The 24,044-nt window shown below is 59.7% G+C and overlaps 1 protein-coding gene across 1 annotated transcript in view; it reads left to right on the plus strand.

The window, feature by feature from the left end:
* The first annotated feature begins 10,974 nt into the window (after window positions 1-10,974).
* Window positions 10,975-24,044, plus strand: part of SLC45A4 (solute carrier family 45 member 4) — a 50,507-nt gene continuing 37,437 nt past the window's right edge. Inside the window, exon 1 of the mRNA XM_037166624.2 lies at window positions 10,975-11,214. The gene's annotated coding sequence lies outside the window, so the exon portion shown is untranslated. The remainder of the gene's footprint in view (window positions 11,215-24,044) is intronic.

Raw genomic sequence — 24,044 nt, forward strand, 5'->3', positions numbered from 1 at the left:
GGCCAGTGTCCCCCACTCAGGCCTGCACACATCCTCACTGATGACTGAGCAGGGCCCGGAGGTGCCCCAGGCCAGGCCCGAATGCTCGGGGTGGGGAGGGGGAGCCTCAAGGCTGCCAAGACCCGGCCAACTGGCCAAATGCCCAGAGACGGACCCCCAGGTGTGTCCCAGGCCCCACTGTGAGTCCCTGCTGGAGGGGTCCTCCCAGGTCAGTGCACACCCCAGCTGCCCCGAGCTCAGCCTGCCCACTTCCCAACAGCCACGTGTCTGGGCCGCCCACTCTCACTCCTTCCCATTGTCCGCTGTGCTCAGACCCACCCAAGGCAGGCGGCCTTTGGGGCAGGGAGCGCCCACCCCAGCAACCTCACTGTTGCCTGGGCAGAACTGGCAGGAGCTGCCTCTGAGCCCGTGGCAAGCATGGCTTGCTGTCCAAAGGCACCAGCCTGGGTCTGGCTGGCATGGCTCAGCTGACCTAGTGCGGGCCAGTGGACCGAGGACGCCAGCCTGACAGGCACCGACACTGGACACGCCCACCTGGGCCACCAGCTGAGCTGACTGGCCTCTTAGCCTTTGGCCAAGCAGGGAGGGCTCTCCGCCAGGACTGCCCTCCTGTCTATCCATCCAATGGACCGGCCTCCAGAACCTTCCCCAGAAAGCTTTGGTCCCCCAGTGGAAATCCGTCCCCACTCCTTTCTGGGTCTCCTACAATGGAGACCTAACGAAGTCCCTCGCCCCTCCTGCCCTGGGAGCTGGGGCCTCCTTCAGGGCCAGGACACCCTAAGCCTGACTCTGAAACACCCAGAACAGCACCTGGCACAGAGTAGCCGGCCCTCTGGGTCTTCAGAGGTGGAGGGAGCAGGCTGAGCTATGCAGAGCTGGGGGCCCTGGGTCTTCCACGGGGTGGTGGCATCCCCTGCTAAGTCCCAATGCCTCTCAGAGGCTAGCCCTGTCCTGGTCGGAGACTGAGACCTGCTCTACTCTGCGCTCTGAAACTGGTGACACACCAAACCCTGGCCCCAGGCACGGGCTGGACTCTGGCTTTGCGGCCTGGCTGGAGCTTGGGGCCTGTCTCGCCCTAGACCCTGACCCTTGCTCACATTCCCAGACCTGACCTTGTCAGACATTTGCCCTGACACCCAGACTGTGCGTTAAGCCTTGATCCTACCAGCACCTCCTCCCGGCTCTAGTCTTCCGGTCCAAACTCTGACCCCATCTGCCCCTGCTAACTGAGTCACGCCTCCTGTACAGCTGCCCCAGCACTTGGCACTTCCTCCGCAGGCAGCTGGAGCAAGGGTCTCAGCTCAGGTCAGAGGAGGGCCTGGGGGTGGCTTCCCAGGACTGCACATAGGAGGTGTTGAGCCTCCCACTTCGCTCCTGCTGCCCGGGGCTCCTCCCCGCCCCGTGCCCAGAGCAGCATCGGCTCGCCAGCTGGCTCTCTCCCCACCCCCAGCACGCTGGCACTGTCCAGCGGACCACCCTGGGAAGCTCCCCGACACTTAGAGCTCCTTGGAACACAGGGGTCCAGTCCTGCTGGCCCCACTGCCTTGGGGAACAGGGTCAGCCCTCTGCAGCCTGAGTCCTTGGCTCTGGGCTCCAGTCGCCTGGCAACTCCTCCTGAGCTGTCCCACCTCAAGGCGCAACCATAGGGCCCCGGTGCAGTCGGCCACCTAACAGGGCCACCACCTGCGGTCCAAGTTGGCCCTCCGCCCACCCTTATCTAGACGGCCCTCTGCTCCATTGTCAGAGCTTCTCTGCCTTTGGGCCCCGTGCTCTGGCCCCTCTGTTGTGTCAAACAACAGGCCACTATTTGTGAGGCACTCGGCACTTCCCTGGCCTAGACTTCCCTAGACCAGCTCCCAGCATCAACTGGCTCCACTCCCATGCTTTCCCAGTCCTGGGTGGCGAGGTCCCAGCACCCATTTTGCAGCCGAGACAACTGAGGCCAAAGAAGGCTGGACCAGCCTTCACCACTGGTCCTGACTCTGGGCCGCATCCCATGGCCCATTCGGCAGACAATCTGGGGCCTCGGCATTAGACCAGAACCCACCTGCAGCGCCCTTTCGTCCTGTCCTCGCCAGCGCTGTCACAGACGCCCCGAGGTCCCTGCTTTGCCTTTCGCTCATTCTCCAGGCGCCCGATGGAAAGACCCTGCAGAGCAAGCAGTGAGCCCACGATGTCCCCCCACCCCGTGCCCAGACCCTCCTGACTCCACACCCACCGGGAGGCCCTCCTGGCCCCCGGCTGTGGAGTGAGCCGACCCCAGACCCCAGCCTCCGTGTCTGTAACCCCGGCTCCATCATTAGTGACTCACTATTACCTCTCCCCACTGGAATGTAAGCCCCTTGAGAGCTGGGACTTACTCTGCGTTGCCCACGCTCAGCGCATCGCTGGCACCTCGCAGCCGAGCGAGGTGGTGGATGAACCCAGAACACGCAGAGGGCGGCAGAGCAGAGCGCGCCTGCTTGGGGAGTTTCTAAGGGGCTGTTTCCTCTGCGACCTGGGAAGGGGGAGACCACCCCTAACTTACTGTGTTGCTGTTCACTGGCTGCCTCCCCACGAGGGTGCAGGTCCCAGGAAGAGGGGTCGGTGCTGGTCTGTTTTCAACACTGGTTCCACAGCATCCGTGCCGGTGCCTAGCATGGAGTGGGTGTTCAGTCGCTCTTTGCTGAGTGGATTCATGGATGGGTGGGTGCACGGGTGGGTCCGTGAATGGAAATCACGTGTGCCAGAGAGGTCTCAGGAAGTGTTGGCCACGGTGCGATTATACCCACACGTGAGCTCAGGCCCTTTCCTCACCTTCTTGGGTTCCCATCTGCAAAATGGGGACAAGAACCATCTGACCCCACAGGGCTCCCGTGCAGTCCCAGCGAGACTGCAGACAGGAGAAGAACCTCGCAAGGTGCAGATGCTCTGTAAACTGTGACTCAGGGCAGAAGGCCCAGCTGTATTACTGTCATGTGCTGGGGGAAGCAGGGATTACCCTGTGCTGGGGTGGTCTGGGAGGGCTTCCTAGAAGAGGTGTTTCCAAGGGACGGGTAGACCCAAGGAGGAGGGAGGGGGCTGCTGGCGGGAAAACCAGTGTGGGCAAAGGCAGGAGGAGAGAGTCAACAGAGCTGCTAGTCAAGCAAGGGTGGGGCTGGAACTCTGGAGCTAATTACTGGCTGGGGACCGTGACCTGGCCAGAGAACCCAGAGGCCCACCCTGCCTTTGTTGATTTCAGCAGGTGTGTCCTGTGCCAGGGGCCTTGGGCGTGGCGGCCCCACACATCACCTGCCTTCACCTTCATTCTGAGGAGCGCTGCCAGATGCCCCACCCTGTCACCTTCCCTGGGCGCTGGCTCCCTACCTCCTCTCCAGGTCACGCTAGCCACTTGGCTCCCAGCTGAGCTGAAGCGGCCCTGAGCCGCTCTCCTCCGCTGTCCTGGCAGCCCCGGGGGCAATGCCCAGGGTGCGCTGCAGCTTCCCATTCTGACGGCCTGGGGGCTCCTCGTGAGCCCCGTGACCCTGGGCAGAGGGTGCGAGGACTCAGAGCCAGGTGGCCTGGGTGCCAATCCCAGCCTCAGCCACTTACCCGCTTCATGACATGGGGCCTGTCACCTTAGCTCTCGGGCCTCTGAGTCTTCCAGCAGCCGGGGACACCAGCACGCCGAGCCCAGGGCAGCTGTGGGTGTTAGGTGACCTGGGTCAGCTGGGACCCTGTTGGAGTTTCACTCCCCATGGCACGTGTCCTCGATCATTCCCAGGCTTGCAAGTCCAAGCCAGACACGCGTGAGCTCTGAATTGTGCTCCCAGTTTAGAGAAGAGACAGCTAAGGTTCCGACAAGCACAGAAACTGTTCACAGCCAGCGGGGGTAGAGCGGGGACCGGAGCCCCTGCAGTCTGGCGCCTGTGCCGTCCCCACCCCAGGATTCCTGAGTCCCTGGGCACCGGTGCCCCTTTTCACCAGTGTGAAGGCCGCCCCGCACTTGGGGACACCTGCAGTGACAGCTTCCCTGAGAACTCAGTTAGGAGGAAGCCTGTCTCCCATCATTCCCAAGGCCCAGGCCAGGAAGGGGACTGAGAGGCTGGCGTGCCAGGCACGGGGTGTGTGTGTGCTGTGGGGGTCTGCCGTGAGGTGGAGTGGCCCCAGAAATGTCCTCCCTCATCAGCAGGGGATTCCTTTGGGGGTGAGGGTTGCCCCCTCTTAAGGAGCAAACACCATGAGGGAGCGGGAGGCGGCAGAGGCAGAGGGAAGGCCCCAGGAGCTCTGCTGGGCCTCCGGGATGGCCTCCGCTGCCATCTGCACGCAGAGTGCGCGCCCCGCCGGCCCCTGCGGCTGGTCAACGCCGGCTTCCCAGCCCTGCTCCCCACCGCTGCCCACTCCTCACCCCTCACCAGCGTGGGACGCCCACTGCCTCACCAGGAACCTCCATCAGCCCCTTTGAGGTGCCCCAGGCTCCCTCACCCTCAGGAGGGAGGCCAGTGTCTGTAGCCTGGCTGAGTCAGTGTCCTGTGTTTCACCGATGGTTCGTGTTTGGTTGTGGGACAAAGACAGTTCCAGAAAAAGGCTCAGTGAGGTGATACACGCGCCCCCTCGGCCCAGCTGCCCCCATACAGCCGGTCCCCGACCGGCCCGCCAGGCCCTAGACAGCTGCAGCGTGGCGTCAGGACTTGGCCTAGCTGGAAGGCGCCCCCCTCCTGGTGAAAAACCGGCCCCACTCTCTCACGGGGAAGCTTCTGGCTCTGCCCAGGCTAGGATGGTGAGGGCCACGGCTCGGCCACGAGGGCCTCCCCAGCTCGTGGCCGGTCCCAGAGCGGATCCGAGCTGGGTGGACTCTGGACACCATTCCCTCAGGCGCGCCCTGCTGTAGACGCCAGCGTTCTGCCCTCTCGCAGAGGAGGCACCGAGGCCCCCAGGACACAGGGGCAGTGCGGCGGCCTGGGAGGAGCCCTGCTTCCAAGGAGACACACCTGCGTCCCCAGGTAACCCTCTGAGCCGGATAGCTGTGCTGCCCCAAGTGGCCGTATGGCCCTGGGTCACCCTATGACCAGGTAGCCATATGACCCCAAGAAGACACATGACCTTGGAAAGCCATATGACCCCAGATAGTCCTATGACCTCCCCCCAAAGTGGCCATATGACCCTAGGAAGATTTATGGCCCCAGGAAGCTGTACGACTCTAAGTGGCTGTGTGCTCCCGGAAGGGTGTATGACCTCGGGGAGCTGCTGCTGTCGTGGCAATCTGAGCACCGGGAAGTCCCGCTGTGGATTTGTCCCCCTCGGGGCTGAGGCTGCTCCGAAGGCCCCTCCCTGCCCAGGACAGTGGGCAGGCGTTGTCCTCTCGGGGCTCCAGTTCTGTCACGGGCAGCAGGGGGGCCTGGCTTTGCTTAGGGTCTGGGACCCGTGGCCTGCCTGGCACTCACAGACATGAGGTGATTTTCCCATGTCACCCTCAGAAAGCGGCAGAGCTGGGGTTCGGCTCCGGTGCCCCCTTCTCTCTCCGCCACACCTGAGGTGGGCTCACAGGGAAGTGGGAGGAGAGGAGGGAGAGCAGCTGACAGGTGGGCACAGCTGGAAACCGGCCCCTGTGAATGCACATGCGCACACGTGTGTGTGTGTGTGTGTGTGTGTGTGTGGCCCACCTGGCTCAGAGCAGGCGCTCAGGCTTACCTGCCGATAAATAAGCATGCTAATTGAGAGGTTGGCAAAAGTTTGTTTTCAAAAGTGTTCATTGCTTAAAAAGCAAAGGGCAGATTGCAAACAAGCAGAGGAGGCGTCCTTGAAGGGGGGTGTCCAGTCGGGACGCCCTCCCAGTGTCGGGGCTCCCCTCCCCGTCTTGGCTGGGTTCCTAAAGAGATCCGGCGAGGCGTGGGAGGGGCCTCAGTTAGTGAGTGGCCTTATTCATTGTTTTTAATCACGTAAAACCCTAGCTGTCCCCGTGGATTGAGTTCCGCAAACATCACTTCCTTTCCATGTCTAGGCCCCAGGAAGCAGAAAGTTAAAAATTGTTGCTAATCGGATGCTGAGGAGGCCTGACTTGCTGGGTGTATAGAGCGGTCCCCCCTCATCCTCGCCCTGCGTACATGGCTTTTTCCTTCACGCGCAGACGTGTGTTACAGTGTAATCTATAAATGAGGCACAGCAGGAAATTAACAAGTCGCTAATAATAAAATAGAACAATGATAATATACTTGATGACCCAGTAATAAGGGTTACTTGAACGCAAACATGCAGAGAGCCACCAGTGATCTGATTACCCAGGGGACACTAAGTGGCTAACGGGCAGGGAGTGTCCACAGGCAGACGCACTGGTCAAAGGGATGGCTTACGTCCCCAGGGGGACGGCGTGCGGAGTGGGACGGTGCGAGATTTCATCGCATTACTCAGAATGGCATGCAATTGGAAACCGATGAATTCTTTGTTTCCGGAATTTTCCACGTAATATTTTCGGACTGTGGTTGGCCCTCAGGTAACCGAAACCATGAAAGCGAAACCAGGCATAAGGGGGGCTCCTGTACTAATTCATCCACTCCTCACACCAGCCCGAGTGGAGACAGAAGCTGTCATTCGGCCCTTTGGGAAGTAAGTTGAGGGTCCCCAGGGCCAGGGGCTGAGCAACGGTCCAAGGTCAGAGAGCCGGTCAGCAGCAGGGCCGGGGTTGGGGTGCCAGCCCCAGAAGGCAGCTGAGTCTGTCCTCCCGAACACCACCCTCTTCAGCTTAGGTCTCCATTTCGGACTCAGGTTCAAAGTTCAGACTCAGGCGCCGTAACCCCAAATCTGCCTGCTGGCTGCCCTTTCCTTCTCCAACCCCTAACTGCCCCAAATTCTGCTCCTCCAGCCCCCTCTCCCAGACAGGCACTTCCATCCGTCCCTGCCTCCTAGCATGGGCGGGGGGGCCGGGGACACTGAAAGGTCACAGGGGCCTCATGCCTTCTGCTGTAGGGGTCCCGAACCCACTGGGGCCGCAAGACAAAGTTGGAAGCTCTGGACCCATGTAGGCATGAGGCTGCAGGGAACTCCTCGGGTCCTGGGTCCGCCTCTCAGCAGTGCCCACGGAAACCGCTGGCGCTGTCTCAGGGCTCCGTGAACCCACAGAGCCTCTCCACTGGCCCTCGCTCAGAACTCTTCCCCTCTCCCTTTCTCTGCCCCGCTCTCCATCCAAACATGACTGCAGCCCCACAGGGGGCAGGCTCTGGGCTGCAGCAGCAAACCTGACCTGGGACCAGCCCATCGGACAGAGCTCGAGGCCACTAGGTGGACAGACAGTGCCCGGTTACAGTCTGGAGTGAGGGGTCTCAGCATCGATTGGTGAAAAGCGGAGTGCCTCAGAGTTCCTGGGAGTAAGCAGCTGATTCCTCTGGGGCAGGACACACAGGAGGACTTCTTGGAGGAGGCATTTCCTGGCAGACCTCCAGAAATGGTCAAGGTTATAATTTTACTAGTTCTTAGGCCATGGGCATCCAAGGATGAAAGGGGCACTGCCCTTCTCCAAGGGTCCACAGATTCAGTGAGGAGAAGGCAAGGCCACCCAAGCACTGACTAAGACGTCACCATGCTCCAGGTTCCCCACAATCGCCCTAGGAGGTCGACGTGCCTCAGCAGACCTACAGAAGGGCACACAGGATCAGCTCCATCATTTGTGGGGCCCTTGTTGAAAATTATTAAGAATTTAAAGTCCTCACTGTGTAGCAAGCTCCGTTGGCTGGGGCATCATCCCCGCACTCCAGGGCTGAGGGTTCGATCCCCGGTCGGCCGCACACAGGAGTCAGCAGTGGACACACGCGTGGATGAATGAGTGGAGCAGAAGGTGCTCTATCCCTCTCTCTCTCAAATCAGTAAGTAAAAATGAAAAAATAAAAGAATTTAAAGATAGTAACAGCAGAGCAGCCAACCAGGTGTGAAGCTCTCCGGAGCAAGTGGTCTCTGAGACTGCCCAGGGGGCACACCTGTGACAGGTAAGGCCCAGGCAGGCCTGGTCTGGAGCCAGGCCAGAGTACAAGTCTCTCGGACTCTGGGGCCAGAGGGCTCCCCACAAGGCAGGCACTCAGGCACTCTCCCCGTAGGCCTGGGGGCCCAGCCCTGCAGAGACAGAGTGAGGGGCTGCTGGATGGGGGCCCCCGTGGCTCCCGCTCTCAGACTGCCCAGGGCAGGGCTACAGGCCACAGACACAGCTTGTCACCCTGTGAGGCTGTCGGCTGGGGCCACTGTTGCAGAATACCAGAGACCAGCAGCTCCAACAACACACACTCATTTCTCCCTGTTGTGGAGGCTGGCAAACCCGAGATCGGGCTGCCAGCATGGTCAAGCTCTGGGGGCCCTGCCCCTGGTGTGTTCCCACGGCCTTCTGTGGTATATGTCTGCAGGAAGGAAGCCGGCTGTCTCTCGTCTCTTCTTAAAAGGGTGCTAATGCCATCACGGGGCTCCACCCTCCTGACCTAATTACCTTCCAAAGGCCCCCCTCCCTTCAAATATTGTTGCACCAGGGGTTAGGGCTTCAGTGAGCCTGTCGGAGGGGACGAAAACATGCAGTCTGCAGCAACCTTCTGGGTGGTGGCAGGGGGGTGGGGCGCTGGCAGACTGACCTGCCCCGGGCCTCATGCCCATATGTGCACACATACAGGTGCACACATGTGTACACATACACGGGGGCACTCAGGCCCATGCACACTGGGGCCGTGCTCTTCCTAACTTTGCTCTCTGTCTGATCTCTGCCAAAATTCAGGTTATACAAGTACATTTAATCTGATGTTGCCACATCTCTGGCTTAGAACGTGCCTTCGAGTTTCATTCACATGAAAGCGTAAGCACACACTTTTATCAGGCGTTCAACTGTTCTTCCAGATGCACTCGGGGAGCACCTGCTGTGAGTCGGACCCTTGCTGGGTGGGCTTCGTGGCCACAACGGCTAGCGAGCCGTCCCTCACCTGCTGCATCTGCATTTCCCAGTCTCCCTGGGGTTCCTCGGACAGAGCAGATTTTGTTTCTGGCTCTAATCAAAGCATCTGGAACGGTACACGGCACATAGTAGGCACTCAGTATTTGGTGGCTGAATGAAGAGAAGTGCAGAAGATGCAGTAAATACCAGCATTTACTGTTTAGCGAGTAGCTAAATGAAATTTTTAAGTCCTTACTTCGTGTTCCTTATTGTATCAAGTTTGTTGGGTTTTTTTCCCCAGAAGGTATTATTTTATCCTCTGGACAACTCGTGAGCTAGGTGTTATTCCAAGGCTCGTTTTTAGAGGACTCAGAAAGGTTGTCAGGTGCCCGAGGTCGTGCAGTTGGTACATAGCACAGCTGAGCATGGCTTCTGCCTCAGTCCTCTGGCCTCAGGACCAAAAGCACGGAGGGGGGGGATCCCTATGTGATGGGCACCCAGAATGCGTCGGCAGTGCCACTTCGGGCTGCTGTGTATACACCACTGATGTTCTTATTAATCCTTCAGTGAAGTATCACATACACACCCATGTAACCAGCACCCAGATCAAGAAACTGAATCTTGCCAGCACCCTAGACACTTCCTTCCTGTCCCCTTCCTGTCCTGAGTCTGGCCCCCTCCCCCCAGGTTAATGACTACACTGACCTGTGCCACATACCTACGTTTCTACCACTTCATTTCCATGGAATCCTATGTTCTTCGGGTTCTGGCTTATTTTTCTTCCTCAGAATCATCTTTAAGAGTCATCCATGTTTTTGTGTGTGCTTGCAGATTACCCATCATCCTTGCTGTCTTTCTATTGCATGACTATAACCCAATTAATGTATCCATTCTATCATTGATGGGCATTTTGGGTCGTTTCTAGTTTTTGTTTATTACAGAAATATGAGCATGTAAGTTATGCATCTGGGAAGGAAAGTGCCAGGTCCTAGGGTTTAAACAGAGTTCCAAGGTGGCTGCATCACTTTGCATGCCCGCTCCCAGCGTCTGAGAGTTCTGGTTGCTCCACTTCTTTGTCAACACTTGGTATTGTCAGGTTTCCCCCTTTTAACTGCTCTGGAGGTGGCGCAGGGCACCCTTTATTTCTCAGTCCCTTCAGCAACCCCATGAGATGGGTCTTATGGTATCTGTGTCACAGATAGAGGTGCCCAGGCTCTGAGAGTTGAGGTAACGTGTCCAAAGCCACCTCAGGCCTGTGAGGGCGCAGGGCTGTCTGACCTCGGCACGTTATATCATCTGTTTCTCTGTCAAGCTGCCTCCCCCGACTCGGTCCCCCTGGGTTCCCAGCAGCCCCATCCTAGGAATTATAGCCAATCTGCTTTCGTGGTGACATTAGATGGGTATGGTTGGCATGGGCCAGGTGGCAAGTGGAAGGCTCCATCCGGGGTCCTGCCCAGCTTTCCAGGGCTCGAGGGCTGGAAGGGAGGTCCCCTCGCAGGGCACCCGGAGGAGGGAGAAGAGTGGAGAGGGGGGAGTGCCCCGCGGTGAGGTAGGGGGTTTGAGGAGGATGTGACAGGGATGCGGAAACCAGGAGTGTTTGCGGCACCTGGGGAAGGGGTGTAGGTGTGTGGGTGTGTGCGCGCGCACTGGGTGGTGGTGAAGGAAGGAGGGTAGTAGTAGACAGGCCAGGCTGGTGGGAGATCGAGGCTCTCCGAGACCCTCTGCTAGGAGAGCATTAGTGGAGAGGTAGGGATCGGGGTGAACAGGGGAAGGGCGGGCGCTGCAGGTTTCTCCCCGCTGCGGCAACGGAGAGAGACGCGTTGGGGTTCCGGGACTAGGGCTCTGGGGTGGGGCGGGTGCTCCGGCCAGGAAGAGCTTGGGCTGGGGGCGCGGAAGACAAGTCTTTCTTGAACAGGGAGGCGGGACGCTGCCAGGGGCGGGGCTTTCGTGGGGCGGGGCCTAGGACGATGGGCGGGGCGGGTAAGGTGGGCGGGGTGCCAGGCCGCCAATGGGCGCGTGCGATGTAGGCCCCGCCCCTGCCTCCCGGGGTGGCTGCTGCATAGTCATGAGCTCAGGCCGGCGCTGCGTCAGCGGAAGCAGCGCGCGGCGGCTGTTTCCGACCCGATAAAGCGGCGTTGTCCCAGCGCGCCGGCCGCATTCTCACAGCGCTCGCTCAGTGCCCCAGTGGCTAGTTGACTGACCGCCCGGCCGGCCCGCCGACGAGCAGCCGCCGCCGGGCCCACACCTCAGCCGCCGCTCCCGAGCGCCCGGGGCTCCGCGCCCCCGCCGCCCCCCGCCCCGCTCGGCCCGGCTCGGCCCCGCCGCCCCGCCGCCCCCGCGGCCCCGGCCCGAGGAGACAGGTGAGCGGCCGCCTGCCGGCCCAGGCCCTGTACCTGGGCGCCCCGCACCTGGGCTCCAGGCACCTGCCTCTTCCCCACCCTACCTCTGCTCGGCCGCGGCCCCTCTCCCGGGATCTCTTCCTCAGGGAGGGAACCCTCAGGCCAAGTTGGGACGCCGCCTGCGGTCAGGACACCGGTCCTCACCCTTAACTCCCTCCCTTCTCTCTCTGGGCTGCACCTGCCCCTCCTCGTCCCCGTCCCATCAGCCTCCTGGCGCACTACGGGCCCCCACACTGAGGTGGGCACCTTCCCTTGGACCCTGACCCCCGTCGCCCCCCTCGGCATCCCCACCGTCGCCTCATCGCCTCAGGTTTCTCTACTTCCAGAGAAGCCTGGCTCCTCGCCCCGTTGGCCCTGACCTTGCCCTGCCTTCTCGGCCTGAATTCCGCAACTTCTGGGAGTTGCGCCCCTGCCCCTCCACCCGGAGCCCCTCCTCTGGACCGCCGTCCAGCTCTCCGCGTCCGCCCCCGGCGCGCGAGCCCTCTGTACCGCCCGCGGGTGCTCAGGCTGCGGGTGTGTCCTGCCCGCACCTTTGAAGGCATCTGTATTTCTTGCGGCCGAGCCGGACCCTGACCCCGTAGGAGAGCAGCCAGCGCCGGCGCCGGCCCCAACCCCTTACTTTCTGTGCATCTCAGCCCCAGTTGCCCTTCCCCGAGCTGCGTCCTCCTAGAGCTCTGGGGCTTAACCCCTTCCTCCCCAAGGTGTATTGCTCTTGACTGGGTTCCCAGGGAGCATCCCAGCCCGCAGCTTTTCCTGGGGAGGCATGTCAGAGTGGGGGGGGGCAGTTTGAAAAAAATCACAGCCTCCTGGCCCACTTCACAGTGTTTCTCGAAGGTTGCAGTGGTGGTCTGGGAGGAGTGGAAAGAGGCGCTTGTCTCCAGGGGAGTGTGAGTTTGTTTTTGATACCTTAGCGGACTCCAGCAAAAGGGACCTTGTAGTTTCTGTTTACTGGGGTGTCTCCTAGCCTAGGGCCTGGGAAAGGGGGCGGGTGCAGATGAGTGAGTGAGTGAGGCAGTTACAGGGTCAAGTGATTGCCAGAATCTAAGCTGTTTCTACTGGGAAAATGCAGGCCGCCGGCCGGCCCAGCACGGGAGAGTGCGCCCTGCACTTTCCTCTCCTGCAGCCGTCCCACCACCAGCCTGGACACACAGGTGGGCCCTCTCCTCTCTATTGTGCTCATAGGGGAAAAAAATGAAGAAAATTAAAAGCGGGAGGATCGGTTTACTGATTAAGAAGTGTGACAAATGGCTTGACATCAGAAACGGTAACCCCTAGCCTCCTTTCAGAAATGTGAATAATTTCCTGCTAGATCTGAATTACGTAGTAAAGAGTAAGGGTCAGAGTTTACTTAATGCTTGGGAGAGGTTTTGCAGAATCTGCTGGATGGAGAGAGGCAGCGGTTGTGGCCTGGAGCTAAGCGGGCCCCAGGTGGAATGACCCAGGCGAGATAAAGAAGTCAAGTACTTCTGCGGAGAGGGTGGAAATAGGTTTTGTTAAAAATCAAGGATTTCTGCCCCATTCAGGCTAATTGTTTTTAGGGGCAGCAGCTGGGAAGGAAAGGCGTGGCTCATTTGCAGCGCATTTGAAATGCATATTAGGGATTTGGTGGTGGTAGGTGTGGACAGTGGTCCCCCTGGGGAGGCTGTCCAGGGCCCCTGCTGGGCTCCCCTTGCTGAGATGTTCCGCTTGCCGAGATGCATGCCGCAGCCCTGGTCCCTGTCGCACGCTTCATGAAAGCTGAGCAGAGATTGGACTGGGTGAGCTCCAAGGTGGTTTGCGGCTTTTAACATCCCAGGCTTTCCGCCCTTCAGCTTTGCTCACTGAAGAGGAGGGGAGGTAGGAAGAGGGGTTCTCCAGGATCAGGACCCTGCCCTGTCGGAGCCAGAGATCCAGGCCCCCCCTCCCCGGCAGGTCTGCAGGCAAGGGGGGGTGCTGCGGCAGCGGTGGCTCCCCATCCCCAGTGGAGGAAGGCAGCGAGCGCTGAGGGGCAGTGGGCAGGGGCAGAGAGGGCTGAGCTGGGGTCTGGCCGGGCTGTCCTTCTCTGCCTGCAGTGCCTGTTGTGCCTGTCACCGTCTGCACTCTCGCCCCAAGGCCCGGAGGCCCAGCCCCATACACCCAGCAGGGGTGGTTTGTGACTCAGCCTCGCGGGCTGGCACAGAGTGAGGGCCACTGGCGAGCGCTGTAGGTGGCAGACAACCCCAAATTGCCAGTGTCTTCCTCGGAAACACCCCTGGCAGACCGAGCCTGTAATTTGTGGGGCTGGAATGTGCTGGAAGCCGTGTTCCTGCTGTGGACTCGGAAGGTGCTGCTTCCCGCTGGCCTCGTCTGGTCCCCAGGTTCTTGTGATCACAACAGGGTGGCCCTGAGGAAGGTGAGAGCACCCAGCACAGCACCACGAGGTCGACTGCAAGCCAGGAAACGTGAGAGCTCTTGCGCTTTGCTGAGTGGAAATCTGACCAGAGAGAAGGAAAAGGCCTCCCGGGAGAAGAGTGGCCACGGAGAAAGGAAGGGGTGGGAGGGGACCCCCGGAGCCGGCGCCCCTGCTGTGTGTGGGGGGGCTCCTGCAGAAGCCAGTCCATCGCCCCTCCCCCACTGCGCCCAGACAAGGTCCCCTTGTTTAGATTAGCTTAATTGCCCCACCAAATCAATGAACAAGGATCTTTTTAGATGTGGAACTTTCAGAACGTGCTTCAAGTGGCCCTTCTCCCCCGCCCGCCTTTTCTAAGGGTATCAAATGCTAAGCCTTTGTGAAACCGGGCACTTTCAGGGACCGGGAGATGGCGGACCTTGTACACGTGCTCGAGGGACGCGTCCTTGCCTGAAATGGGGGGGAGCTGGCCGAGCGGCCTTCGCCAGCCTGCACAAGAGCGTGTCCACCCACTGCCACTTGGCTGGTGGCGACACTGGGCATGTCTGGTGGGGGCCCACCAGTGTTCATGAACCTGCTTTCCTGGCAAGTGACTTTTAGAGCGGGCATTTTACGAAGATGAAAACGGGTGCAGACTTCGAAGGCACTTCGCGTTGTCCTGTTAGACCCGTGCTCCCCCAAGGCCCCACCACTCCAGCTCATGGGCCTCGTGCGGGTGCCCGGAGTCAGGGCCGGAGTCAGGGCCGCTGGCGCGGTTGCCTGTCTAGTGTGCTCGTCTCAAGGTAGCCGTCCCAGGCACACCTCAGAGGTGCCGTGGGCTCCGTTCCAGACCATCCCAGCAAGGCTAGTCAGAGCCTTCCCGCTGGTGAAGGGTCTGTGCCCCCACTAGGAAAAAATAAAACACAGCATCCTCTAAACACAGTCAGGCCAGGTCTGCTCGTACCGGTTTTCTGAGAGAGCGTGGAAATGAAGTGCACCTGAAGGTGGGGAGGACGGCTTTAAGTTGTGTTCGGCTGCTTTGGGACCTGAGGCGAGACCAAGGCCACCCAGGGCAGGGCAGGGAGCAGAGGCTGCGTGGGCTGGGTGCATCCCTCAGCCCAAGGTACGCGTGGTGCCAGGCACTTGCCCCCCGAGGCAGCAATGAGCGTGCCGGCTGGCCCCAGGCAGGTCCTCTCACAGCTGAAGGGATTGGCAGAGCCTTGTAGGGTTATTAAGCGTGGCTACCTGCCCGCCTACCTCTGCTTGGCCTGAAGCCCAGGTGAGGGGAGCATTGTTCAGCCCTGGGTCCTTGGTGTTTTCATCCACCCGAGGCTGCTGAAGGGCTCTGCTGGCCGGGAGGGAAACTGCATTCTTGAACCCATGCCCAGAGGCGGGTTCTTTCCCTGCCCGCGGAAGGGCCCTTCCACCTGGGGTCCTGCTGAGCGGCACCCTCGCGGCATTTGCTGCGGCGCCTCTCCCGGGGTTTGCCTTGGCGTACCCGAGCCATTTGGCTTGGCTGGCGGTCACGTTCTTCCCGATTCAAAGGAAGCTCCTGAGTGTGCAGTACACAGCAAACCCTTCAACCCGCGGACGAGGAGGGTGGGGCCCAGGCCCGTCTGGTCCGGAGGTGGTGGTCGTGGTGCCTCCCCAACACGTCTCATTGCACGACCCCGCGGACGTCGTGAGGCCGGCAGCCAAGAAGCAGGCTCCGCGTCGTCAGCATTTTAGTCGTCAATGGAAGGCACGTCTTTCTCCAGGAGAGCGTGACTTCTGTTTTGGAATGGAGAAGGGATCTTTTCCCCAAGTTATTCTGAGGGGAGGGCGCGACACCCCCCACACAGAGTGGGCCTGGGGGGCTAGTGCCCCCCTCCCCCTGAGGGCAGGGGGCAGCACCCTGGGCATCACCGCGTCTCTTGGGTGGTTAAGGCTGTTTCAGAGCCGTGTTGCCTTCAAGCAGCCACTTCATGTCTTTTTTGTTTAAAGGTTTTATTTATTTATTTTTGGAGAGAGAAGAGAAGGAGAAAGGGAGAGAAACACCAGTCAGTAGCCTTTTGTATGCATGTAATTTCTACCTAGCTGGTGTGGCTCATGGGTTGTCTGCAGGCCTGAGAACCAAAGGGCACCAGTTCGATTCCCAGTCAGGGCACATACCTGGGTTGTAGGCCAGGTCCCCAGTAGGGGGCGCATGAGAGGCAAACACATGTTGATGTTTCTCTCCCTCTCTTTCTCCCTCCCTTTCCCCTCTCTAAAAATAAATAAATGCTCCCATCTATTTTTTTTAAAGGTGATTTCCAGAGTATTGTAAATACAGACATTAAAGATAGCAGTTACGTTGCTCTCAGAGTGGCCAGTGCGAGACCCTCTGATTTGGGGCCCTCGGCACCCTTTACAAGTATGTCGTAACGCAGACATGTTCATCTTTTTCCCCCGAACTTGTGTGTTTGCTCTGTTTTCCTCAGGGATCTTGACTCTAACGTAATATGCTTTTATACTTGAAAGTCTTATTTTAATCATCCTTCACACTTCTCTGTGACAGAAAGTCTGTATAAACTGCAATTCGGAATACTTCTGTGATCGTAAGGCCGTGTTCCCTCGGTCGAGAACATTTGCCATTGTAACCGTCGCCAGAGCCAGCCTGGCGACAGGCACGCAAGCGTGCCCGAGCTGGAGGAGCGAGGCTGACCTCACTTGGCCGTGCTTCGCTGCAGGCGTGTTCCTGATGGCCTGACGGCCTGACCCTCCACCGGCACGCAGGTGCCCACTCGCTCTCTTGCGACGACGCTTGGTTTCTGTGGTCAGGGCCCTGGCCCTCGGTGTCTCGGAGGCACACCTGGAATCAGGTACTAAATGCACAAAATAACACGCCTTTGCTGGGGGTCCCCTGGTGCCTCGGTTGAGGGAGTTACTGAACTGCCCTTGGTGCCAGCTGCACCCTATTGCTGGAACATTCCAGGTGCCAAGCGCCTTCTGCTGGTTAAGGAGGGCGGGGCCTGGCAGGGCCGGACCCCAGCAGGGTGACAAGGGTTGTGAGCCAGTCTGAGTGCCCACACCTGAGAGCGCCGGGAGGCCTTTGCATTGCGGCGTGAAGCACTTCCACGGGCTCTGTCACCGCACCTGGGGGATGGGGAAGTGTCTGCCACTTGGTGAGATTGGGACCTCTCTGCCGCCCCATTTGACTGACGGTGCAGGCTTTCTCGGTGGGCTGTGTGGAGGGTGGAGGAAGGCGCCCTTCATAAATGTGCTCATGCTTTGAGGGGCGGTCGTGCAGTTTCATTCGGTTGGGTTGCAATTTAAGCCTATGGAGCTGAGCCTCGAGTCAAATTCTGATGTGCCAGAAGCAGGGAAGGTCTCGGGGCTGGGTTCTGGGTCGGCTGTGTTGGCCTGCAGGGATCTAGGAAGCCCGCTCCGCTGGCCTCCTTCCTCCGAGCAGCAGTTTGGGAGGAGCGTGCTGCTGCCCCTCTCCAGGCAGGGGGCCCCCGGGTGGCCGAGTGTTCCCAGAGGCTGGCTGGCCAGGTGGGGCCTCTCTGTCCCTGGACTGTCCTCAGTCCAGCCTCCTGTGCGAAGAACACAGGCTGCCGGCCCACCTCTTTGGCCTTTGGTCTTGCAGCTCACTGGAAGTTTTATCTGTCACCTGTCCTTAGGCTGACCATTAAGAATCCACTTAAGAATGTGTCACCATGAACTTGGACTTGTGTTTGGGGACAAGACACGTCCTTGGTCACCGTCGAAGTTTCTGTGGCTTCCCTAGACAGCACAGAGAGTGAGTGCTGTGCCGGCTGGCGCGGCCCTGGCTCTCGCCCTTGCCCTCCCTGGGGGTGGGGGGCAGGAGGCCATAGCCCTAGAGACGGCGCCCCCAGGGCCCAAAAGCACAGCTTCTCATCCAAGTCCTCTCGGCATCTTGGACCTTGATGCTGAACACAAGGTTTCCGGTTCTTACATCAGAGGCTCAGAGAAAGGCCAGGGCTGCTGAAGGGACTCTGCACAGAGGGGGTCACTTGGCCTAGACTCTCCCCCTCACCTGGGGCTTGACTCCCGTATGCAAACTCCCAGCCCTCGGCGCTGCCCAAAACAGGAGTCCTAGGAAGGCCTGGACTGTGTGGAACTGCAGTAAAACCGTGTGCACTACAAGCTGGGAGCGGGCCCCTCCGCCCTGCTCACTGCTACCCTCTGCTGGACGGAGCCAGGGCTTCTGGGGCGGGCCAGGGCCAGGGCTGCTTCCCGGCCTGCACCCCCTTCTGTGCCCCCTGCCCCACGTGAAGGCAGCTCTGATTTGGTACAGGGGTGGGTTGTACAGTCCAGAGGCCGCCTGCTCTTTGATTTTCCAGTTGGGGCCCAGGAGCCTGGTGGGACCGGGAAGGGAAACCTGGGGCGTTCCAAACGTGTCCCTCTCACCCCTGAAGTGTTTTAATTCTTAAGAGGATCCGGAGGGGCCCTGTGCCTTTCATTCCTTAGCAGAAACACTTCAGAGCCTGGCCTCCTGCAGGGAGTATTTACGCGCTGGCCGGGCCAAGCCTGGTTCTGTGTCCTTGGCACAGGAGCCGCCCACTGGTCCGAGCTTCAGCTTCTGTGTTGTAACCTGGAGAGCGTGATGAGTGTTTGTTCCTGGCCCTCAGTGAGCCCTAGGAAACGCCACATGGAGGCCTGGGCACGTGCAGAGCACTCGGCCCTGTTCCCTCTCTGCAGGCTCGGGCCGGGGCTATGCTGTGCTACCTGCGTTTTGCAGAGAGAGAAAGGAGGCACAGAGAGGTTAAATGACTCGCCCAGAGCCACACAGTAAGTGGCCAGGCCTGGGCGTGGACTTTGAAGCCCACACCCGAGGGATGCTGGGTCTTCGCTAGTGCTGGGAGCGGGGGCAGGGCGCGTTTTACCAGGTGCTCCGAGAATGGGTTTTTGCAGTTGGGGATATCGTGTCTTTTCAGTACTGGGACTGTGTGCACAGCATCGGTAACTCTTCATGAAAAAAGAGCTGTTTAATCAAGGGGGAGACAAACGTGGGACTGTGTTTGCAACAAGTGACAAACCAGCCAGCGGCAGTTACACTGAAAATTCAAAACTCTGTGAGAGGAGACAGAAGCTTCCTGGCAGCCAGGTGATGACCATAAGTGTCCCCAGGGGGCGGCCCTCGGTGGCATTGTCACCCTGCTGGTTATCAGTCTGTCCTTGGTCCGTCCCAACAGTTTGAGCAGCTTCCGCAGCAAGGCTGCGTGCCGATAGGAGTGCCGAGGATGGTGTCAGTTTGCGGTGTGAGGCTCAGATAGGGTTCGACGAGGACCTGTGGGTCCAAGGGGGAGCCTGGGAGCCAGGAAATGCAGGCCGTGGTTTCTGCTGGCCTGCGATACTGGTTTGGAAAAGAGTGTTTTAACCATTTTTCGTGTAGATTTCCTCATGATCCCTCAGACCCAGGTCCCTCCGGGGATTTATTCCTGCCCACATAGCCCTGTCTCTTGGGTTGGAGTCCTTCAGCCTTGGCTGGGATCCCAGGCCCACCTCCCCAATGGCACCGCTGTCCCCCAGCCACATGGCTGGAGGGAGGTTCTTGCTACTCTGCAAAGTCCCGGGTGCACTTGACCTCAGTAACCTAGGTAGAGAGGCAGGGCTCCCGAGAGGACTGTATTTACAGGGCAGAGTCTGAAGGGCAGTTTCTGAACTTCTTACAAGCCCGTCCCGCTGAGCTGACCATGTGGCGGGGGACCCTAGGATCAGTTCCAGGGAAGTGGGTTGTCCTTAGAACTGGCAGCGCTGCGCTTTGACTGTTGGGGAGCCTGGGTGTCACCTCTCCCCCTGAGTGCTCCTGAGGTACTCATGGCCCCACAGGGACCCCATGGCCACCTGTGCCTTGGGGCACAGGCGCCTGTGAGTGGGTGGTGGGGCCAGGCTCTGTGTGAACTGCCACTGAGACGCAGAGTTGACATCTGAACCTGCCAGCTGCGCTCTCTGCACAGGAGCATCGGCAGCCCGTTTCACAGATGAGAAGACTGTGGCCGGGGACCTGAAGGGTTCCAGCTGGAATTCTTTCTCCTGATTGACTGTCTCCACCAGAAAACAAATGCACTAGGGACTGTGGGAGAAACAGGAGTTTCAGCCCAAGCAGAGGCGACAGTGGAAGGGCTCATGAACGGGGGTGGCGGTGGTGTGCTTGCCACCCCCCTGCAGGGAACTGCCGCCTCCTCCACCCGAGGCTGCTGGAGTGGGAGCGCCCCTGGGGGTTAAGACAGGAGGCCTGGGTGTGGGCTGCCCCCTGGGAGAGAGTCAGCGAACGAGGGGACCTGCAGTGGCACTCAGCACTGGTGTTCGGGGGCGGGGTGTGTCCGGAGCCGGGCAGGGTCCTGCTGGTTGGCAGGTGCTAACGGCAGACAGAGCACGTGGAAGGGCCGCAACCCGAGGGCCTGGCCTGCGGGCTCGGGGTCCCCCTGCCCAGGGCAGGGCCTGGCTGGCTACTTCGTGCCATAGACCAGAAGTTTTCAACTTTTTTCCAACACATTGTTTCTCATTTTTCTTCTGCAGATTTTTACGCGAGGAAGATCTTGTCTAGAAACCTTTTTTTTTAATTGCAAAACTCTTACACATGCAGTATTCATTTCCACATATATCCCCCACCCCAGCCTAATCCCACAGGGGACAGGGCGTTGACTGCAGTGGTGGTGCGCCTGGTGGCATCGCGCCCGTTGTGTGGCGCGAGCACCTTTTCCCACTCCGCCTGTGGGGTGACCCGGGTAGATTGCCATCTTTACGGTGCATCGTGGATTTGCAGTAACGTGTGGCAAGTGTGGAGCGGCCTTTCAGTTCCGGCTTCTTCGCACTGACCCCAGTGACTGCGCAGTGTGGTCTGATGTAGTTTGTCCCGTAAGGCACATGAGTCTCTTGTCTGAGGGTCCCCGTGGCCAGAATCTGCACACATGCCCTGCGGTCCAGTGGCTGAGGACCCATTCAAGGCTGCTGCTTCCAGACTGGATTCGATAACACTGACCCAGAACTTCTTGAGTGGGCCCTTCATGATTGTGTAGAGGTCTCACTTTTGACCCCTGATGGCATTAGCGCCCTGTGTGTCACAGAGGGTCCCCCTCCCTGTGTCTGCGGTGTCCTTCTGTTGCCAGGAAGCAGTTGGCCTCTGCCCACAGACAGGGGAGGGTGGGAGAGGGCCACTCGACGGTGTGCGAGGTTCACGGAGAGCCTGGTGCCCCGGAGCCTTCCACCCCAAGGCCCGGGGCCCTTGGCTGGAGCAGGTCCCTGTGGCAACCACTGGGAAAAAGGCCGAGGGAGTAGGGACCTGTTGGGCCTGTGCTGTCCTGCCCTTCGCTCAGGCGCCTGGTGCAGGCTCAGGTGGGGGTGGGGGCCAGCCTCCTGGCATGGTTTCCTGTTTGGTGGGAGCAGACGGCTACGGGTTTATGGTAATGGGGGGTCTTGAGGTGGCAGGAGGAAGCCACTGTGTTGGCCACGGGAGCTGAGACGCAGCTGAGTGTGTGCAGCTGGTGCTGTGCCCAGGCATGTTTGGGCCCGGTGTGGACGGCCACCTTCTCCCTTCCTAAGGCTCCTGGGCAGCCTGGAGTTCACCTGAGGGCAGTCTGCACCCCCGCTGGCTGCATGCCAGCAGCAGGCACCCAGTGGGGGCTGGAGGAGGGGCAGCCCCGTCAGATCCGAGTTCAAACCTGATACCCGGGCTGGGCGGAGGGCAGAGGCGGACAGCAGGGAGGCGCACCTGCTCCTGGACCCCGAGGGCAAGAGGCCCTGCCCGGACCCCGCGTACCCCGCGTACCGATCAGATTAAGGTCTCGTCTGGATCGCGGCTCCTGTTTGGTTATGAAACTCGAGGCCAGCGTGCTGCTGACCTGGTTTCTCCCTCGCCCAGGCTTCCTGCTGCTTGGTCTGTCCTGGGTCACTTTCAAATCAGTGAGCTCACACTGCATGCTGAAGGTTCCGACAGGGTCACCGTCACCCTGGCCGGCCGCTGCCTGCCCGCCTGCCTGCCTGCATTGTACTGCACAGAACGCCAGTCCCTTTGCGTGTGGTCTGTCCTTTCCCACATTCCTTCAGGGTCAGTTCTGGAAGCAGGGGCTTGGTCGAGAGTTGCTGATGTCACTGCTTCACGGCGTCCAGAAAATTCCCAGCTCCGCACTAACCTGGGCCGGCCCTTACAGTTTTTCCTAAATTTAAAATCCATCTTTCTATTTTTTTTTACCTGCCCTTTTTTGGGTGTGAAGCTAAATTGCTCAACTCTGTTCTGAAGGAAACTACAAAAGGAAGGACTGACTTTTAAAAATTATGAAAAGATTATGTAATAACCATCTCAAGGCAAAAGTCCTGCTACCCAATCAAGTGAGTCTGTGCACGGCCCCCCCCCCAGTGGTTCTGAACCTGTTTGTGGTCATGGGTTCCTCACAACCTGGTGAGAGGTCTGGGCTGCTTCTGCACGAAAATGCAAAGACCCCATTTTCTGTTTACTCTGGGGAGTGTTCACTGCCTTCCCACACATGCAGGGACTAGTCTCTGGGCTGAAGACCCCTGCCCTGGAGCCCAGGCCCACCCTGGACCCCTCGGGCCGACCCCCAAGTCTGCCTCAGGGCTCTGGAGGCCACTGCGCCTGGCGCTGCCCAGCAGGTGGGCCGGGCTGTGGGTGGGACTGGCCCTCGGAGGAGTGTGTTAGAGATAAATCTCAAGGGGTGGTCACTGGGGTTCCCGTTCTGATTCCAATTAGCAGCAACTACCCATGGGACTCGGGGCACGTGTCCTGTGGCACTAGAGTGCTGCTGCGACGCACTCACAGTGGTGACATTGGGACGCGCCTGTTTGCTCCGTGGGGAAGTGTGGGGTAGCGGGGGCCACAGAGCGAGGTGTCCGGAACAATGGAGCAGTGTCACACCGAGATAAGGCTTGGGAGTGGCGGGTGAAATTCCTGACCCTGAGCCTGCTGGGCAGAGATGGCACTTGGCTGGCTCCTGACTCAGGGGCTGGGAGGTCACTGAAGGGCCTCCTTTACTTGGAGTGAGTTGGTTTCCCTGGTGGGGCTAGAGGGCCCCAGGCTGCCAGTGCTCTCCAGAGCTCACCACCAGCCTCCTGGGAGGCCACCTCTGCAGAGGCCACATGCACCGGGGACCCTGCGGGTCTCTGCCATGTGGCCACTTAGTTTTTCTCAAGACAGGGCCAGGGCTCCTTTTCAGCCTGTCTTCTCTGGGTGTTGGCCCCGGGCCTCTTGCCAGGCCAGCCCAGCTCTCCCAAACTGGGAGAGACCTAGCATCCCACCGTTTGTAAAGTCACCTCTTCGCATCCTTCCGGTGAAGGGGGTGCAGCTTCACTGTGACCGGTTCCAGCTGCTGATGCTTCTCGGCAGCCTGTTGGTTAGGCAGCCTGCTGGTCAGCTTTGCCCGGGGAGCACAGGCCTCACGGTGACGGGAAGTCACGGGTCCACTGCTACTGGCAGTCTGTGTTTCCCTCCGCTTGCCGGCTGTGCAACACGCAGGCCAGGCCAGGTGAGGGCTGCTGTAAACTGAGCTGTTTGCCCGACCAGGTCTGAATTCCTCCCACTGAAGAGCAGGCACAGCCCCCTGCTCCTTTCAGCACACGCCCCCGCCCTCCAGCTGGGGGACTCCCGTCCAGCAAGTCCCACGTGCCTGTGTCCAGTGCCTGTCTGGCATGTTCCACTGCGGGGGCCGGAAACGCCCCCGACCCCTTTAGTTAGGCTGGTCGAATAATTCAAACAATGCACAGTGGTCGAGCGGGAAAACCAAGTTTTAATGTGTGTGCAGCAGGAGTCCCTGTGAGCATGGAGGTTCCAGAGACATCGAAGTAGACTTGGGTACGTGTGTCATTTTGGACAAAGGAGAATGGGGGGTGGGGTCTTGGATTTCAGAAGTGGAAACGGGCCATTCACAGGCAGCCAGAGACTGGCCAGCAAGTTCTCGCCCGCCCGGCAGCCTGGGAACAGTGGGAAGGGGCGACTAAGAGGTCCCTGCTAAACGCTTCAGGCGATTATGCTAATTAATAGTCCCTTCCTGAAGCAGGTTTTTCCATCCAAGTCTCTTTAAGAAGGAAAGGGGAGGTACAGAAACCAACCAACCAACCCTACCTGAGTTGGTTGGTTGGGTTCTGACTTAGCTGGAAGTAATCCGCATGCCAGGGCAGCACATTCCTGGGACGCTGGACACCCACACCACAAAACGAGACGGGGGGGGGGTTCATGCCCCTCCCCTCCCACTCCTGCTACCTGTCCCAGCCCCAAGGTGACATTACATTAACCAGCTCTGGGAGGAAGTCACCAATGCTGGGCTGCAGGCCTGTGTTCTCCTCCCTTTGGGCCGGTTTCCTCCCCTGTAACCTGCCACTGACACCCGCATGGGACTGCAGCGAGGCCCGAGTGGGCCCACGCAGGTCCACAGTAGCCACCACTCCCGGGAAGCACTCCTGGAGCTGCGGGCTCAGCGCGGCTGGTCCTCCGGGACCCTGCAGTCCC

This window comes from Artibeus jamaicensis, unplaced genomic scaffold (assembly GCF_021234435.1).
Source record: "Artibeus jamaicensis isolate MK-2021 breed Jamaican fruit bat unplaced genomic scaffold, CSHL_Jam_final scaffold_916, whole genome shotgun sequence".
In the NCBI taxonomy this organism is placed as follows: Eukaryota; Metazoa; Chordata; class Mammalia; order Chiroptera; family Phyllostomidae; genus Artibeus; species Artibeus jamaicensis.